Source organism: Ranitomeya imitator, chromosome 1, assembly GCF_032444005.1.
Source record: "Ranitomeya imitator isolate aRanImi1 chromosome 1, aRanImi1.pri, whole genome shotgun sequence".
In the NCBI taxonomy this organism is placed as follows: domain Eukaryota; kingdom Metazoa; phylum Chordata; class Amphibia; order Anura; family Dendrobatidae; genus Ranitomeya; species Ranitomeya imitator.
In genome coordinates this window covers 1048162677-1048183258 of record NC_091282.1, presented here as the reverse complement: position 1 = coordinate 1048183258, position 20582 = coordinate 1048162677, and the positions used below count along the sequence as shown (strand labels likewise).

The 20582-nt window shown below is 45.3% G+C and overlaps 1 protein-coding gene across 2 annotated transcripts in view; it reads right to left on the bottom strand.

Moving 5' to 3' along the window:
• The window catches only part of LOC138656828 (uncharacterized), a 249998-nt gene extending 231125 nt beyond the window's left edge, over positions 1-18873 (bottom strand). The window contains exon 1 of one of the 2 annotated variants that reach the window (XR_011316976.1): positions 18812-18869. The gene's annotated coding sequence lies outside the window, so the exon portion shown is untranslated. Of the gene's footprint in view, positions 1-18811 lie in introns of both variants that reach the window. The other variant, XM_069744102.1, reaches the window with a different exon arrangement.
• Positions 18874-20582: the final 1709 nt, after the last annotated feature.

Sequence of the window (20582 nt, the reverse complement as noted above, 5' to 3'; positions counted from 1 at the left end):
CTGTGATTTCTGAGGCTGGTGACTGGTATAAACTTATCCTCAGAAGCAGAAGTGACTCTTGGTCTTTTTTTCCTGGGGCGGTCCTCATGTGAACCAGTTTCTTTGTAGCGGTTTTTGCAACTGCACTCGGGGACACTTTCAAAGTTTTCCCAATTTTTCAGACGGACTGACCTTCATTTCTTAACCCCTTAGCGACCGCCGATACGCCTTTTAATGGCGGCCGCTAAGGGTACTTAAACCACAGCGCCGTTAATTAACGGCGCTGTGGAAAAAGTGAATAGCGCCCCCCAGAGTCTGATTTTCTCCGGGGTCTCGACTGCCGGGGGTAGCCGAGACCCCAGAGAACATGATTCGGGGGGGTTTTAACCCACCCCGCATTTGCGATCGCCGGTAATTAACCGTTTACCGGCGATCGCAAAAAAAACAAAAAAAACGCGATCTCTTTTGAATTTCTCTGTCCTCCGATGTGATCGCACATCGGAGGACAGAGAAAAGGGGTCCCAGGTGGCCCCCCAATACTCACCTATCTCCCCCGATGCTCCTCGTGTCTCCCGGTGGGCGCCGCCATCTTCAAAATGGCGGGCGCATGCGCAGTGCGCCCGCCGGCCGGCCCCGCGAGAATCTTTGGGGTCTCGGCTGCCGGGGGTAGCCGAGACCCCAAAGAGCATGATCGGGGTCGGTTTTACCGACCCCCGTTTTGCGATCGCCGGTAATTAACTGTTTACCGGCGACCGCAAAAAAAAAAAAAAGTTAAGTGTAATTCTCTGTCCTCTGATGTGATCGCACATCAGAGGACAGAGAAATAGGGGGATTCGGGGACCCTAGCATACTCACCTGTGTCCCTGGATCCTCTTGCTGCTCCTCCTGGCCGCCGGCAGAAGAAAATGGCGGGCGCATGCGCAGTGCGCCCGCCATCTGTCTCCATCTGCCGGCCGGCAGGAAAACAGCAGTTGGGGCTAAAATTAGGGTTAGGGTTAGGGGTAGGGTTAGGGCTAGGGTTAGGGCTAGGGTTGGGGCTACATTTAGGGTTAGGGTTGGGGCTAAATTTAGGGTTAGGGTTGGGGCTAAATTTAGGGTTAGGCTTCTTTCACACTTACGTCGGTACGGGGCCGTTGCAATGCGTCGGCCCGACATACCGACGCACGTTGTGAAAATTGTGCACAACGTGGGCAGCAGCTGTAGTTTTTCAACGCATCCGCTGCCCAATCTATGTCCTGGGGAGGAGGGGGCGGAGTTATGGCCACGCATGCGCGGTCAGAAATGGCGGATGCGACGTACAAAAAAAGTTTCATTGAACGTTTTTTTGTGCCGACGGTCCGCCAAAACACAACTGATCCAGTGCACGACGGACGCGACGTGTGGCCATCCGTCACGATCCGTCGGCAATACAAGTCTATGGGCAAAAAACGCATCCTGCGGGCACATTTGCAGGATCCGTTTCTTGTCCAAAACGACGGATTGCGACGGAATGCCAAACGACGCAAGTGTGAAAGTAGCCTTAGGGCTAGGGTTAGGGTTGGGGCTAAAGTTAGGGCTAGGGTTGGAGCTAAAGTTAGGGTTAGAGCTGGGATTAGGGTTAGGGTTTGGATTAGGGTTGGTATTAGGGTTAGGGTTGGCATTAGGGTTACGCTTGGGATTAGGGTTAGGTTTGGGATTAGGGTTAAGGTTAGGGTTGTGATTAGGGTTAGGGTTGTGATTAGGGGTGTATTGGGATTAGGGTTAGGTTTGAGGTTAGGGTTGAGATTAGGATTAGGGGTGTGTTGGATTTAGGGTTTTGATTAGGGTTATGGTTAGGGTTGACATTAGGGTTGTTTTGGGGGTAAGGGTTGTGATTATGGTTAGGGTTAGTGATTAGGATTATGGATCAGGTTGGGATTAGGGTTAGGGGTGTGTTGGGGTTAGGGTTGGAGCTAGAATTGGGGGGTTTCCACTGTTTAGGTACATCAGGGGGTCTCCAAACACGACAGCCAATTTTGCGCTCAAAAAGTCAAATGGTGCTCCCTCCCTTCTGAGCTCTGCCGTGCGCCCAAACAGTGGGTTACCCCCACATATGGGGCATCAGCGTACTCGTGATAAATTGGACAACTTCTGGGGTTCAATTTCTCTTGTTACCCTTGTGAAAATAAAAACTTGGGGGCTACAATATCTTTTTTGTGAAAAAAAAAATATTTTTTATTTTCACGACTCTGCATTCTAAACTTCTGTGAAGCACTTGGGCATTCAAAGTTCTCACCACACATCTAGATAAGTTCCTTGGGGGTCTAGTTTCCAAAATGGGGTCACTTGTGGGGGGTTACTACAGTTTAGGCACATCAGGGGCTCTGCAATCGCAACATAATGCCCACAGACCATTCTATCAAAGTCTGCATTCCAAAAAGGCGCTCCTTCCCTTCCGAGCTCTGCCGTGCACCCAAACAGTGGTTTACCCCCACATATGGCGCATCAGCGTACTCGGGATAAATTGGACAACAACTATTGCAGTCCAATTTCTCCTGTTACCCTTGTGAAAATAAAAACTTGGGGGCTACAATATCTTTTTTGTGGAAAAAAAAAATATTTTTTATTTTCACGACTCTGCATTCTAAACTTCTGTGAAGCACTTGGGCATTCAAAGTTCTCACCACACATCTAGATAAGTTCCTTGGGGGGTCTAGTTTCCAAAATGGGGTCACTTGTGGAGGAATTTGTTATAGCAGGATCCATTTTATACTGCTTGCCTCCATTTTGTGTAAGTGTTATTATAGGTCAGATAAACACGTTGTTATTCACTATTCTTCATTTTAGCTGTTATTGCAAATTGTAGCAGGGAATGTCCTTGGTAAAATAACGAATAATGTACTGTGTAAAAATAGGTTTGCGAAACTATTAGGAGGCAAGGGAGTAATACACTCCGACGCTTAGCCCATAATATGGAGAATCCGCCTCCAACACAAGAATGCATAAAAAGTGTGTGTAAGCTTATTAAAACTAGAGATACTTCAGATACAGCCTTGGTGTGTTGTGTCTTATCTCTCCGGTGCCGTGAACGTCATCTCTACGGTGGACTCATCAAAGAGTAGGTCGAGACCTGCGACAACAATTCTGGTGCCCGAACAGGGACCTGAGTGCTTCATCTGAGACCCGGCCGACTCCAGTAATGGACCAGGGGACTTCCCGGGACTAGTGGCATCACACAGCGCTGGGGTGAGAATACTGATTATATTCTGCCTACGTCATTCCACTTGTGGACGGGTTCTCCCCTTCTTCTAGTCGACCAGGATCAGGAAAAATCACGGGCTTGCTCGGCTCAGGTACCCTTGAACCCAGATATTGACCCTCATTGTGTGGTTACTGATGACTCCACTGTTAGACTAAAATGATTGACCCCATGATCTTTGTGTGGTGTGCTTGTGGAGTGTTTGTTGTTTGTCTGTTCATATACCTGTGTTATCAATCTTGGAAGCAAGCTAATACAGTAACCTGTGAGCACAGTAAACCTATAGTTTAGGACTAAGGCAGGAGGACATAGCCTACTCTAGGTGAGGAGGAAAGGTCCGTCTGATAGTTTTCAGCCTACACGTATACTAGCAATAGAATGGGGAACCAAAAGAGTACAGGGTTCCATAGTGCTAGAGAATTAGTCCAGAGAAAAGAAGGGAAAGAATCCCAGAAGCAGGTTAGTGTGCTCTTGAAGGCAGGAGGCTTCCACCCCTCAGGGGAATTAGATTCAGGTAAATGGTATGACTTCATGAAAACCCACACAGGGTGGCTTAAAGATAAGAAACTCTTGAAGCAAGCTAGAATGTGGGCAGACGCTTCCCGACACTATGAAGAGCAGGGAGTGGAAAAATTCACCCGAGGTAATAATCTTGTATACCGATGTCTAGATGGGAACTGTAAAGCTGCTATTGTTCCCAGTTTACCTCCATGTGCTCCACCCCCACTAGTGCCCCCAAGTTATGTCCCCACAGAAAACCAGGCAGGACCAGAACAATGGATTTGCCCACATTGTGGTCAACAGAACCCACCAACTGCTGATTATTGTGTAAGTTGCGGCAGTCCCCGGCCAAGCAGTTCCCACACGTTGTGTCCAAGTATTCCCAAGCTGTTTCCCATGAAACAGACAGTAGTCTCAAGTGGTACACGATCCAAAGTAGAGGACGGTGCAGCTGACAGTGGACCTCCGACTTACCATGTTGCTAGTAGGTATCAGCCATGGTCTCCCACAGAACAGATGTCTTTGACTGCACAGCTGCCAGACATTAACCAACGACCTATGACTTTTGCCAGACAGTGTGGGGTGATACAGCACACTTACCAGGCAACCAGACAGGATATGCAACAGTTAGTGCGTTCAGCCCTGGGGGAAGCACCTTCTACCCGACTGACAGCTGAAACATTTAAAATGTACCCAGGGGGAAATGGTCCCCAAGGCGGAGAACCTAACAATGCCAGGTCAGGGTCTGACTTTGTTGAGGCACTAGAAAAAGCCTGTAAGATTAGACAGGAGGAAGTATCGGTGCATTTGGAAGACTGTGTACAGGACCCGAAGGAGCTTCCCATTGATTATTTCTACAGGTTGCAACAACGATGGTCTGATATGCGTTATGGTGAAGATGATAGAACTGCGACACGTTTGTTAAGTCATGCATATATGCAAGGGATTGATAAGTATGTGAGAGAGAAGGTGATGGCAAGTAGACCAGATTGGAGATCCTGCCCCCCAGGCGATCTTGCTAAGATTGCACATGGAGTCAGTTTGGACTCGCAGAAGCAAAAGACTAAGGTTCACTTTCAGAGGAGTGGACCCTCACAGAGAAGTGGAGGACGTGGAGGACCCACTACGGGTCCTAGATTGTGTTACGGATGTAAGAAACCAGGACATTTTAGGAAAGATTGTCGCACAAACCCATACCCAGATAAGGTTCCCACCCCTGCTACCCCCCAGACCGACGAATAGGTAATTGGCAGCCTGCAACTGTGTCCTCTAGTCACTCTACCTCCCACCCCCGATTGTACAGTACAGGTGAGCCTGCCAGGAGGAACTACAGCAGACTTTCAGGTTGACACAGGAGCTGACAACTCAGTTATCACGCTTTCAGACTGTCCATTACCCTTCCGTGACACCACTGACTTTGTCATGGCCACACCTTTCAATGCACCGACCCAGACCTTGGGACTGACAGAACCCATCCCCCTCTCCATTTGTGGGAAGACCATTCTGACTCAGTTAATGGTAGCCCCCAGGGGACAATGTAATTTGCTAGGTGCTGACGTTTTACGGAAACTACAGGCAGTTATTACTTACCATGATGACGGAACAGTGACTATGACCCCTCAACTTAAACCCAGTACCCTCTGCAAGATCATGGCCCTGAATGCAGCTGCAAGTACTGCAGAAAGTGATCCTCCCACTGCACCTGCCCTGGATCAACTCCCCACTGATCTGTGGGCAAAAGACAAAACTGATGTGGAAAAACTCAAAGTTCCTCCCATAATAGTCAAATTGAAACCAGGGGCAGCACCGCCCCTATTGCGTCAGTACCCTCTGAGTGCTGCTCAGGAGGCTGCAATAGACGCACAGTTACAAAAATTGCTGGAATCAGGGGCTGTTGTGCCTACACAGTCCGTTTGCAACACTCCCCTGTATCCAGTAAAGAAGAAGGTTAGGCCTGGGGAGCCGGTGAATTATAGAATGGTCCATGACCTCAGAGCAGTCAATGCCGCCACAGAACTGCTTGCTCCCTTGGTTCCTAACCCACACACCTTGTTGGCACACATACCTGTTAATAGTATTTGTTTTTCAGTGATTGACTTGGCAAATGCCTTTTTCAGTGTTCCATTGCACCCAGATTGTCAGTATCTTTTTGCTTTTACCTTCCGCAATAAGCAGTATACTTGGACTGTCCTACCACAAGGAGCCCAGAATTCTCCTACTATCTTCTCACAGTGCATGGCACAAGTCCTACAAGACTGGCATGTTAAAGGAGTAGTTCTCATTCAGTATGTTGATGACCTATTGCTGTGTGCTCCTTCTCGTTCTCTTTGTAAGATGGCCACGATCTCTTTACTCTTTTTTCTTTATGAACAGGGGTGCAAAGTATCCAAACAAAAATTACAGTTTTGCTTAAGTACTGTTGTGTTTTTAGGACATTGTCTCTCTCCAGGGAAAAAGCACCTCACCTCTGAGCGAAAACAGGCTATTATGGACATGCAGCCCCCACGAAATGTGCAGGGCCTCCGTGTGTTTCTAGGACTAACTTCCTACTGTCGTCCATGGATTCGTTCTGCCTCCATCTTAATGCAACCTCTATATGACTGTATGCAACCTGTCCCCTTCTACCTTACACCAGAGGCACTTGACTGTTTTTACTCTCTGAAATTATGCATTGTTTCCTCTCCAGCTTTGGGCATCCCCAATTATGCCCTTCCCTTTAACCTCTTTCTTCATGAAAATGCAGGACATGCTACGGGTGTGCTGACTCAGCTTCATGGAGACAAACAGAGACCTGTTGCTTATTACAGCGGCCGCTTGGATACAGTGGCAAGAGGAAGTCCTTCCTGTGTTCGGGCTGTGTTGTCTGTCCAGCTGTTGCTACACAAGTCTTCAGAGATTGTTTTGGATCACCCACTGACGGTCCATACCCCACATGATGTACATAGTATCCTTAACCAAGTACAACCTAGCCACCTGTCCATGGCTAGACAGCTGCGACTTCAGTGTGCTATTCTCATGCCTACTGTGACTTTGAAAAGGTGCACTGTCCTAAACCCCGCTACTCTTCTCCCAGTTCCTATGGATCCAAATGGGGGAGGGGGAGGTGACATGGAAAAGGACACTCTTTTTCTTTCTAGAATGGATCCAGAGGAACAAGATCAGGTTTCCAAACCACATGATTGTCTAGAACTGATGTCTCAGGAAACAGCTGGCTTCCCTACTGTCTCTAGTGTGCCCATACCTAATGCTGATTTTGAGCTTTTTGTAGATGGATCCCGTCACCAAGATGACCAAGGACGCTTGTGTACCGGATATGCTGTGGTCTCAGAACATGAGGTAATCAAGGCAGAGTCAATGCCAGCTCATATGTCTGCACAAGAAGCAGAGCTCAAGGCGCTTACAGAAGCGTGCAAACTAGCAGAAGGTAAGACTGTAAATATCTACACTGATTCCAGGTATGCCTTTGGCATTGCACACGTCTATGGGCCTATCTGGAGAGCCAGAGCTTTCCTGACAGCAAATGGCCACCCCATTAAACATGCTGAGGCAGTCCAGCAACTTATGAATGCACTACAGCTTCCCACCCAAGCAGGCATCATAAAGGTAAAGGCACATACCAAAGGCACTGATGGACAGACGAAGGGTAATGCACTGGCAGACCAGGCTGCTAAGAAAGCAGCAAGCAGTCCTGTAGCCTCTAAAGTACGTCACCTGGACACCCCACCATCTCCACTTGTGTCAAAAGACATCTTAGCCCGGTTACAAGAAAAGGCAAGTAAGGAGGAGAAAGATAGGTGGCAAAAGATAGGAGCCTGCTCTAATACAATCACTGGACTATGGGGGAGGGGTGAAAAGGTCTGCCTACCACAGGCACTGTACCCAATGATGGCACAGGTTCTGCACGGGAATGTGCACCACTCGAAGACGGCCATGTGTGACACCCTACAGAAACAATGGATTGCCCCCGGGTTTTCCACCTGCGCAGAAAGGCAGGTACAGAGCTGCATGATATGTGCCACACATAACCAGGGTAGGACAGTGAAGACTCCATCCAAACACACTCCCCGGCCCCTTTACCCATTCCAGAGACTGCAGATTGATTATATTCAGTTGCCTAGGGTAGGGACGTATGAGTATGTGTTGGTCTGCATTGATTTATTTTCAGGTTGGCCAGAAGCCTACCCAGTTGCCAAAGCTACGGCTAAGACAACGGCGAAGAAACTGATGGCTGAGATCATATGCAGGTATGGAGTTCCTGAAGTCATTGAAAGCGATCGGGGTTCCCATTTTACTGGAGAGATCATGACAGAGGTAATGGCAGCACTGGGGGTAAGTCAAGCATTGCATACTCCATACCATCCACAGAGCAGTGGAAAAGTGGAGAGACTAAATGGAACTCTTAAGCTTAAAATCCAGAAGGCAATGGCAGAGACTGGTAAACCATGGACAGAATGCCTTCCTCTGGCTTTGTTTTCAGTAAGATATACCCCAAACAGGAAGACAGGACTGTCACCGTATGAGATTCTGTTTGGCAGGGGCCCCAATCTTGGATGCTTCTTTCCACAACAGTTGCAGCTCAAGTACCAGGACTTAACTAGCTATGTACAGGCCTTACATGGACACCTCGCTAAAGTGCATTTAACTGTCTTCAGTTCTCTTCCAGACCCAGACAAGGTTCCTGGATACCATCCCTTGGAGCCAGGAGACTGGGTAGTGATAAAGCGGCACGTCCGGAAGAGCCTGGAACCAAGATTTGACGGACCATACCAAGTGCTCCTGACCACAGCCACAGCTGTCAAGCTCGAAGGAAAACCTAGTTGGATCCACGCATCACACTGCAAGCGAGTTAAAGAACCCGATAGCTGATAAAAGAAACAATGTTTTGGCTGGTTTCAATTTCCATGATATTATGCGTAATCGCATGGGACAGTTTGAATTCTCCAACATCCTTGAACAATAAGTTTGTGCAACATCACAGAAAACTGATAGAGGACTTGTTGAGAAATTCCCAGCCCTTATCAGACTGTTGGATCTGTACGCATTCACCGACATCAGCCACAAGTATTCCCTTCCTAGCCATCCCTGTGTCACCTGAGGAACTGTTTGCCTGGACTGTTTGTTCTGACACACTTGCCAACAACGCCACGAACAATGTTAAGTTATGGAACACTACCGTCGGTATACCGATTGTAGGATGGGTGGGATACCCTTGGTGGCAAGGTAATCTCTCAGGAAGTAGTACACATCTACAATATTTGGCCTATAAGGGTGGGGCCTGGGTACCTAGGAATAAGACTGGACTAACTGATTTAGGGCAAGTTCCAACATATGGTTTGCAAATTAGTTTTGATGTGACTTCATACTCTACTGATGCTTTCAAACCAATACTGTTAGAAAGAATGATACATAATACGTCATGGAAATTTTCTAGTCTGTTTTTACAAGGTTCTAAAGATATCTGTGCTAGTGTTCCAGGTAATATACCTTGTAATGAGTCCTCTGGCTATGTGCCAGGAACCCCCACTTGTGGGAATCCTGATGTAGGTTATTGTAGTCCTCTAGGACAGTCTACACCTTGGTGCATGTTTCAGAATGTGTCTGCATTTATAGACTTAGTTCATAAATTGGTACTGCAACATTCAGCCCTATGGGATTTGCCTGATGGTATGTTCTGGGTATGTGGAAACAATGCATATAAATGGCTACCAGTAGGGGTAACGGGAACCTGCACTCTGGGTCGCTTGACTCCGGCCACCTTTGTAATTCCAAACAAGCAATTAGATACACAGGCAATACCTAAACATACGTTATATAAAAGAGCTGCAGATAACTCACCCCGCCCTTTAGGGAGACCACACATAGTACAGATGGGTATAGCCAATAAAATTGTCAGTTCTATTTTTATTTACCCTATGATTACACAAATGTGGGATAAATTGGTTAGGGCCACAGACTATCTAGATGACCAAATTTGGGATATATTGTATATATTAAATACCACCATTGCTGTCCAAAATCAACTCATTATAGTAACCAACCAGCATACTATAGTATTAGACTATCTAACAGCAGCACAGGGTGGTATGTGTCAGGTTATTGGACCCGCTTGCTGTCATTATATAGATCCAAATAGTACTATAAAGATGAAGCTAAAGTTAGAAGATGTTCAAAGACTCAGAGACCAATATGACAAAGATAATGATCGCACTAAGGACAGCTGGTGGTCAGATACTTTCTCTTTCCTCAACCCAGCTAATTGGTTTAAGGGGATCAGGGGCTGGGTAGTTGGGATTTTACAAAGCTTATTGCATATAGTTGCGATTATCCTTTTTGCATATATAGTGTTCAAAATAGTTTTTAAGTGTATCTCTGTATGTACTGGGAAATTCTGCACTCACACAGCTGATGATGATATATACTAACAAATCCTACGGCCAGTACAGTTTATTAAGAATAGTGAATAAAATGGGGGAATTTGTTATAGCAGGATCCATTTTATACTGCTTGCCTCCATTTTGTGTAAGTGTTATTATAGGTCAGATAAACACGTTGTTATTCACTATTCTTCATTTTAGCTGTTATTGCAAATTGTAGCAGGGAATGTCCTTGGTAAAATAACGAATAATGTACTGTGTAAAAATAGGTTTGCGAAACTATTAGGAGGCAAGGGAGTAATACACTCCGACGCTTAGCCCATAATATGGAGAATCCGCCTCCAACCCAAGAATGCATAAAAAGTGTGTGTAAGCTTATTAAAACTAGAGATACTTCAGATACAGCCTTGGTGTGTTGTGTCTTATCTCTCCGGTGCCGTGATGTCATCTCTACGGTGGACTCATCAAAGAGTAGGTCGAGACCTGCGACAACAGTTTCTACTGGTTAGGTACATCAGGGGCTCTGCAAACGCAACATAATACCCGCAGACCATTCTATCAAAGTCTGCATTCCAAAACGGCGCTCCTTCCTTCCGAGCTCTGCCGTGCGCCCAAACAGTGGTTTACCCCCACATATAGGGTACCAGCATACTCAGGACAAATTGGACAACAACTTTTGGGGTCCAATTTCTCTTGTTACCCTTGTGAAAATAAAAACTTGGGGGCTACAATATCTTTTTTGTGGAAAAAAAAAAATATTTTTTATTTTCACGGCTCTGCATTATAAACTTCTGTGAAGCACTTGGGCATTCAAGGTTCTCACCACACATCTAGATAAGTTCCATGGGGGGTCTAGTTTCCAAAATGGGGTCACTTGTGGGGGATTTCTACTGTTTAGGCACATCAGAGGCTCTCCAAATGCGACATGGCGTCCGATCTCAATTCTAGCCAATTCTACATTGAAAAAGTAAAACGGCACTCTTTCTCTTCCAAGCTCTGCGGTGCGCCCAAACAGTGGTTTACCCCCACATATTGGGTATCGACGTATTCAGGAGAAATCGCACAACAACTTTAGTGGTCTAATTTCTCCTGTTACCCTTGTGAAAATAAAAATTTGTGGGCAAAAAGATCATTTTTGTAGAAAAAATGCGATTTTTTTTTTTCACGGCTCTACATTATAAACTTCTGTGAAGCACATGGGGGTTCAAAGTGCTCACCACACATCTAGATATGTTCCTTAAGGGGTCTAGTTTCCAAAATGGTGTCACTTGTGGGGAGTTTCCACTGTTTAGGCACATCAGGGGCTCTCTAAACGCGACATGGCGTCCGATCTCAATTCCAGCCAATTCTGCATTGAAAAAGTCAAACGGCGCTCCTTCACTTCTAAGTTCTGCGGTGCGCCCAAACAGTGGTTTACCCCCACATATGGGGTATTGGCTTATTCAGGAGAAATTGCATAACAAAATGTATGGTTACATTTCTGTTTTTACACTTGTGAAAATAAAAAAAATGGTTCTGAATTAAGATGTTTGCAAAAAAAAGTTAAATGTTCATTTTTTCCTTCCACATTGTTTCAGTTCCTGTGAAGCACGTAAAGGGTTAATAAACTTCTTGAATGTGGTTTTGAGAACCTTGAGGGGTGTAGTTTTTAGAATGGTGTCACACTTCATTATTTTCTATCATATAGACCCCTTAAAATGACTTCAAATGTGATGTGGTCCCTAAAAAAAAATGGTGTTGTAAAAATGAGAAATTGCTGGTCAACTTTTAACCCTTATAACTCCCTAACAAAAAAAAATTTTGTTTCCAAAATTGTGCTGATGTAAAGTAGACATGTGGGAAATGTTATTTATTAACTATTTTTCGTGACATATCTCTCTGATTTAAGGGCATAAAAATACAAAGTTTGAAAATTGCAATATTTTAAAAATTTTCGCCATATTTCCGTTTTTTCCATAAATAATCGCAAGTAATATCGAAGAAATGTAACCACTAACATGAAGTACAATATGTCACGAAAAAACAATCTCAGAATCAGCGGGATCCGTTGAAGCGTTCCAGAGTTATAACCTCATAAAGTGACAGTGGTCAGAATTGCAAAAATTGGCCTGGTCATTAAGTACCAAATTGGCTCTGTCACAAAGGGGTTAAAGTAATGATGGCCACTCGTTTTTATTTACTTAGCTACTTTTTTTTGCCTAATACAAATTGTAAACAGTCTATTCAGTAGGACTATCAGCTGTGTAGCCACCAGACTTCTGATGGTCCCAACACCATTTATAAGGCAAGAAATCCCACTTATTAACCCCTTTACCCCCAAGGGTGGTTTGCACGTTAATGACCGGGCTAATTTTTACAATTCTGACCACTGTCCCTTTGTGAGGTTATAACTCTGGAACGCTTCAACGGATCCTAGTGATTCTGACATTGTTTTCTCGTGACATATTGTACTTCATGATAGTGGTAAAAATTCTTTGATAGTACCTGCGTTTATTTGTGAAAAAAACAGAAATTTGGCGAAAATTATGAAAATTACAAAATACAAAATAACATTTCTCACATGTCTACTTTACATCAGCACAATTTTGGAACCAAAATTTTTTTTTGTAAGGGAGTTATAAGGGTTAAAAGTGACCAGCAATTTCTAATTTTTACAACACCATTTTTTTTTTTTAGGGACCACATCTCATTTGAAGTCATTTTGAGGGGTCTATATGATAGAAAATACCCAAGTGTGACACCATTCTAAAAACTGCACCCCTCATGGTGCTCAAAACCATATTCAAGAAGTTTATTAACCCTTCTGGTGCTTCACAGGAATTTTTGGAATGTTTAAATAAAAATGAACATTTAACTTTTTTTCACAAAAAATTTACTTCAGCTCCAATTTGTTTTATTTTACCAAGGGTAACAAGAGAAAGTGGACCCCAAAAGTTGTTGTACAATTTGTCCTGAGTACATCGATACCCCAAATGTGGGGGTAAACCACTGTTTGGGCGCATGACAGCGCTCGGAAGCGAAGGAGCGCCATTTGACTTTTCAATGCAAAATTGACTGGAATTGAGATGGGACACCATGTTGCGTTTGGAGAGCCCCTGATGTGCCTAAACATTGAAACCCCCTAGAGGTGTGGTGAGCACTTTAGGTACCGTCACACTAAGCGACGCTGCAGCGATACCGACAACGATACGGATCGCTGCAGCGTCGCTGTTTGGTCGCTGGAGAGCTGTCATACAGACAGCTCTCCAGCGACCAACGATCCCGAGGTCCCCGGTAACCAGGGTAAACATCGGGTTACTAAGCGCAGGGCCGCGCTTAGTAACCCGATGTTTACCCTGGTTACCATCGTTAAAGTAAAAAAAACAACCACTACATACTTACCTACCGCTGTCTGTCCCCGTCGCTGTGCTTCTCTGCTCTGGCTGTGAGCGCCGGGCAGCCGGAAAGCAGAGCGGTGATGTCACCGCTCTGCTTTCCGGCCGCTGTGCTCACAGCCAGAGCAGAGAAGCACAGCGCCGGGGACAGACAGCGGTAGGTAAGTATGTAGTGGTTGTTTTTTTTACTTTAACGATGGTAACCAGGGTAAACATCGGGTTACTAAGCGCGGCCCTGCGCTTAGTAACCCGATGTTTACCCTGGTTACCAGCGAAGACATCGCTGAATCGGCGTCACACACGCCGATTCAGCGATGTCAGCGGGAGATCCAGCGACGAAACAAAGTTCTGGACTTTCTTCCCCGACCAGCGATATCACAGCAGGGGCCTGATCGCTGCTGCCTGTCACACTGGACGATATCGCTAGCGAGGACGCTGCAACGTCACGGATCGCTAGCGATATCGTCTAGTGTGACGGTACCTTTTGACCCACCAAGTGCTTCACAGAAGTTTATAATGCAGAACTGTAAAAATAAAAAGTCATATTTTTTCACAAAAATTATCTTTTTGCCCCCAATTTTTTATTTTCCCAAGGGTAAGAGAAGAAATTGGACCCCAAAAGTTGTTGTACAATTTGTCCTGAGTACGCTGATACCCCATATGTGGGGGTAAACCACTGTTTGGGCGCATGGGAGAGCTCGGAAGGGAAGGAGCGCCGTTTGGAATGCAGACTTAGATGGAATGGTCTGCAGGTGTCACACTGCGTTTGCAGAGCCCCTAATGTACCTAAACAGTAGAAACCCCTCACAACTGACACCATTTTGGAAAGTAGACCCCCTAAGGAACTTATCTAGAGGTGTCGTGAGCGCTTTGACCCACCAAGGGCTTCACAGAAGTTTATAATGCAGAGCCGTAAAAATAAAACAAAAATTTTTTCCCACAAAAATTATTTTTTAGCCCCCAGTTTTGTATTTTCCCAAGGGTAACAGGAGAAATTGGACCCCAAAAGTTGTTGTCCTATTTGTCCTGAGTACGCTGATACCCCATATGTTGGGGTAAACCTCTGTTTGGGCACATGGGAGAGCTCGGAAGGGAAGGAGCACTGTTTTACTTTTTCAACGCAGAATTGGCTGGAATTGAGATCGGACGCCATGTCGTGTTTGGAGAGCCCCTGATGTGCCTAAACAGTGGAAACCCCCCAATTATAACTGAAACCCTAATCCAAACACACCCCTAACCCTAATTCCAACGGTAACCCTAACCACACCTCTAACCCTGACACACCCCTAACCCTAATCCCAACCCTATTCCCAACTGTACATGTAATCTAAACCCTAACCCTAACTTTAGCCCCAACCCTAACTGTAGCCCCAACCCTAACCCTAGCCCTAACCCTAACCTTAACCCTAGCCCTAACCCTAGCCCTAACCCTAACCCTAATGGGAAAATGGAAATAAATACATTTTTTTAATTTTTCCCTAACTAAGGGGGTGATGAAGGGGGGTTTGATTTACTTTTATAACGAGTTTTTTTAGCGGATTTTTATGATTAGCAGCCGTCACACACTGAAAGATGCTTTTTATTGCAAAAAATATTTTTTTCCGTTACCACATTTTGAGAGATATAATTTTTCCATATTTTGGTCCACAGAGTCATGTGAGGTCTTGTTTTTTGCGGGACGAGTTGACGTTTTTATTGGTAACATTTTCGGGCACGTGACATTTTTTGATCGCTTTTTATTCCGATTTTTGTGAGGAAGAATGACCAAAAACCAGCTATTCATGAATTTCATTAGGGGGAGGCGTTTATACCGTTCCGCGTTTGGTAAAATTGATAAAGCAGTTTTATTCTTCGGGTCAGTACGATTACAGCGATACCTCATTTATAGCATTTTTTTATGTTTTGGCGCTTTTATACAATAAAAACTATTTTACAGAAAAAATAATTATTTTTGCATCGCTTTATTCTCAGGACTATAACTTTTTTATTTTTTTGCTGATGATGCTGTATGGCGGCTCGTTTTTTGCGGGACAAGATGACGTTTTCAGCGGCACCATGGTTATTTATATCTGTCTTTTTGATCGCATGTTATTTCACTTTTTGTTCGGCGGTATGATAATAAAGCGTTGTTTTTTGCCTCGTTTTTTTTTTCTTACGGTGTTTACTGAAGGGGTTAACTAGTGGGCCAGTTTTATAGGTCGGGTCGTTACGGACGAGGCGATACTAAATATGTGTACTTTTATTGTTTGTTTTTTTTTATTTAGATGAAGAAATGTATTTATGGGAATAATATTTTTTTATTTTTTTTCATTATTTAGGAATATTTTTTTTATTTTTTTTTACACATTTGGAAAAAATTTTTTAAACTTTTTTATTTTGTCCCGGGGGGGGACATCACAGATCGATGATCTGACAGTTTGCACAGCACTCTGTCAGATCACCGATCTGACATGCAGCACTGCAGGCTTCACAGTGCCTGCTCTGAGCAGGCTCTGTGAAGCCACCTCCCTCCCTGCAGTACCCGGATCCGCGGCCATCTTGGATCCGGGCCTGGAGCAGGGAGGGAGGTGAGCAGACCCTCGCAGCAACGCGATCACATCGTGTTGCTGCGGGGGGCTCAGGGAAGCCCGCAGGGAGCCCCCTCCCTGCGCGATGCTTCCCTGTACCGCCGGCACATCGCGATCAACTTTGATCGCAGTGTGCCGGGGGTTAATGTACCGGGGGCGGTCCGTGACCGCTCCTGGCACATAGTGCCAGATGTCAGCGGCGATAGGCAGCTGACACCCGGCCGCGAACGTCTGCGCTCCCCCCGTGAGCACTGCCGATCGCATATGACGTACTATCCCGTCGGTGGTCATAGGGGCCCACCCCACTTCGATGGGATAGTACGTCTAATGTCAGAAAGGGGTTAAAACCTGACAGGGCACACCTGTGAAGTGAAAACCATTTTTCGGTGACTACCTCTTGAAGCTCATCAAGAGAATGCCAAGAGTGTGCAAAGCAGTCATCAAAACAAAAGGTGGCTACTTTGAAGAACCTAGAATATAAAACATTTTCAGTTGTTTCACACTTTTTTGTTAAGTATATAATTCCACATGTGTTAATTCATATAGTTTTCACCTGTCCCCGTTCCACTGCAGCGCTGTATCTTCCGGGTCCTATGGCTGTGATGTTGAGGTCAGAGGGCTCGATGATGTCGTTAGTGCGCGCCCTTGGTCTGCCAGTATGTTTGCCTTTATCAACCTTCCCATGTTGTTTGTATTTGGTCCAGATTTTAGACACAGCTGACTGTGAACAACCAACATCTTTTGCAACATTGCGTGATGATTTACCCTCTTATAAGAGTTTGATAATCCTCTCCTTTGTTTCAATTGACATCTCTCGTGTTGAAGCCATGATTCATGTCAGTCCACTTGGTGCAACAGCTCCCTAAGGACTCTTTCACACATCTGTCTTTTTAAAGACGTTGCAATGCGTCGTTCTGTGCAAAAACACATCCTGCCAAGTTGCCCGCAGGATGCGTTTTTTGCACATAGACTTGTATTACCGACACACCACGACATATGGACACACGTTCCATACGTCGTGCACTGGATGCGTCAGTAATTGGCGGACCGTTGTCACAAAAAAAACATTCAATGTAACATTTTTTTGTGCGACGGGTCCACCATTTTCGACCGCGCATACGTGGCCGAAACTCTGCCCCCTCCTTCCCGGAACTCATAATGGGCAGCGGATGCGTCTAAAAACTGCATCTGCTGCCCACGTTGTGCACTACTTGCACAACGTCCGTCGGTACGTCAGGCCGACGGTTTGCGATGGCCCCGTACTGACAGAAATGTGAAAGAGGCCTAAGGTGTGATCACTCCTTTTTAGATGCAGACTAAGGAGCAGATCTAATTTGATGTAGGTGTTTGTTTTGGGAATGAAAATTTACAGGGTGATTCCATAATTTTTTCCCTCCTAATTGAGTGACTCCATAATTTTTACCCTATGCTTGGTTAAAAAAAAAAAAAAGTAACCATTACTGACTACCACATTTTTTTGATCTTGATTTCTTTTAATGTTTCTTAAAGCCAGAAAGTTGCCATTTGAAATGACTGCAGTTTTGTGCCATGTCTGATGTTTTTTTCTACAAAATTAAACAACTGAATGAACTTTCTCCAAGGCCGGTGATTACATAATTTTTGCCGGGGGTTGTATGAACAGGGCTGCGGAGTTGGAGTCATGAAGTCGGAGTCCATTTTGGTGGAGTCGGTGTCATGGAAACTTAGGAGTCAGAGGTTTGGATTACCGACTCCACAGCCCTGTATAGGAGCATGCACTGGTGCTGAGTGACTCCGTCATGCTCGAAAAGTATGTTCGAGACCCTGCGGCTGCAGGTTTCCGAGCCATTCGACAGCTGCAACACATGCAGGGATTGTCTAACAAACAGGCCATCATCCCTGCATGTGTTGTCGCTAACAGCCATTAGACATGCAGCCATGAGGACTCCAACATATGTTTTGAAGCACGCCAAAATCACAGTTAGCACCAGAGCATTCTCATATAACACCAATCCGAGCACGGGTCGCTCATCACTAACAGACACATGACTAAGACCTAATGAGCTTGTAGCTCGTTAACAGCTTTAGAAATCATGTTTTTTTTATTTCTTTTTGAAAACGCCACAATACTTCAGAGAAAAGGAAACCTGGCGGTAATTGCAGAGCCATGGTCTGACGGGTCACACGCCCAAGTCCGACACCGAGTCGCTGCCTGTGGTATCATGGGCTCTGCTTTTCAGGGGATTATTGGCCGATGGTCTGTGTAGGCCCACACCTCCGATTCTGGGGAAGGGTCAACCACGGACATACAATGTGTCAAAGTGGAAATCAGCCTAAAATAAATATCACGGCCCCTTCTTGGCGTGCGCGGCCTACTACCCATGGTAGGTAGGTCACAGTATACGTTTTCTCAACTTATTTTACATTCTATAGATGTAGCAAAGGTCATCGTGCCTCACAGCGCACCGTACGGTTGTCACAGGTCTCAGTCTGGGGGGCTACACAGCGACAATGACCGCGACACAGGGCGCCACATCGCTGCCCAACACGACTGCATGGGGGGCACTGTGACCTCTACAAGTCCCAAACTCCACATAAAGTCATGCTGGGAAACTTCCACACTCCGCAAAGCTCTACCGCAGGCAGTGCCAGTGTGACTGATGCCACAATCACTACTGCCATCTTCCTGGGGCAATAACCATAGTATATCCCTATGGGGGCGCTACAGCCGGCCATGCCCCTAAAAACCCACACCCCCACACCGACCAGCTACAGTACCAGCCTGAACTCCCAGCACCGCCCGCAATCCCCTAAACTTACTGTGCAGCCGCTGCAGCTTCCGCGGAGACCATGACAGTCTCCTCACCCCACCACATCAAAATAGGGGTGACCACACAGCCTTCTAGGGAAGACGTAACACAATGCGAATAGCTTTGAACATAGTTTAAGAAAAGCTAGAGAGGTGTTTAGTTTATAACAGCACTACATGTATTTGTTTGTCACAGTTATTAATAATGGATGAAAGTTTTTTATTTATGCTTTATCGTCCCCCATTTACCAGATGGAACAGTCCACAAATAAAAGCAGGGCGGCTCTGGTGCTTTTCCAGTGTCATCCAGCAGATGGCAGGCGAACACTTGTTTGTGCACCGTGAAGGTTGCAGACAGTAAACTTTCTGTATAGAGAGAGCAGCCGGGCACCACAGCAGTCAGGCACCCGGATGTGGCATAGTGGTGCCCGCCCTGTGTGTGTGAGCTGTGTTTGTCAGCACTGGTTCACTTGTGGTCGGAACAGGCAGCTCCTATGTGACCAGTAGTGTGGGGGAGGGGAGGATGACCACAGCCTGGCACAGAGGCAGCAGGAGTCATGTGACCTAGCAGAGGTGTACTAACTTATTACACCACATTATGTGACCCACGTGACATGGTGCTGCCTGCTTAGACCTTATTATAATTATATGTGGATACAGGGGAATGAACACATAGTCCATGTAAACAGCTGTATATTCCCTGAGCTTGGTAGGTGGGGAATGAACATGAAATATAAGTAGATTACAGGGAAATTAACAAATATTTCATACAAAAAGGGTATATAGTCCCTGTGCTTGATAGGTGGGGAATGAATGTGAATTATGTAGATTTTAGGGGAATAAACACACATTCCATATAAAGAGGTGTGTGTTATACCCCATGTGCTTGATAGATGGGGACTGAACATGAAATAGATGTATGAGGACAAAAATGGCTTGGGAGGAATATATTAAATATTAACAAAATGGGGAGAACCCAATGAAAATCCCTCTCTATCAAACCATAAAATTTAGCTTTTATTAGCATTTATACTAAAATGCTTAAGGATATAAAATGTGTCCCTAATCTGCCTCCAATTAATTATTCCTGATAGATATCACTTGCTTGGGTTCATTTCATGACTCCGCTGGGTGCCATCACCTATATAGAAGAATAGGACAATCAGAACTTACAGCCAAGTCCCTCCAACATGTGTCACCGCTTGTGCAGCATCATCAGGTATTGGGACACTAACATGAATGGCTGCCAGCCAAACGCCATCTCTATACTGTGTAGCCTTTGTGTATAGTGCACTACCAATGTGTGCGAGTGTAACAGTGCAGCCAATGACCGCAGCCATACTATTGCCAATAAGCACTGTCAAACATCGCATCATGGCTAAATAAAAGCGGTATAGTGATACACTGTAATAAAATGCGTCTTACCCTGTAGGCATAGAAGTACCCATTCTGCAGAGGAGTCCACTCTCCCCAATGCTCCAATCAGCAAGGAGCTTGTCATAAAAATTGTCACGTGGCAGATTTCGATTTGCTACAATAGCAGCGGCGTCACAGTGGTGTCTAGCCCTCTGATTGGATCGCTACGGTGGCCGCGTCATCCTGATATATAGCTCACTGATTGGATTCCATTATGGATATGTCATAGCGGTGTTCTTTCCCTAATTGCTGCTACAGTAATAGGATAATAATCATATTCTTCTTGCTGATTGAAACTGATAATAGACGCATCATAGAATTACTAAGCACTCTCATTAATGTTTGTCCATTTTACATGTAGTTGGT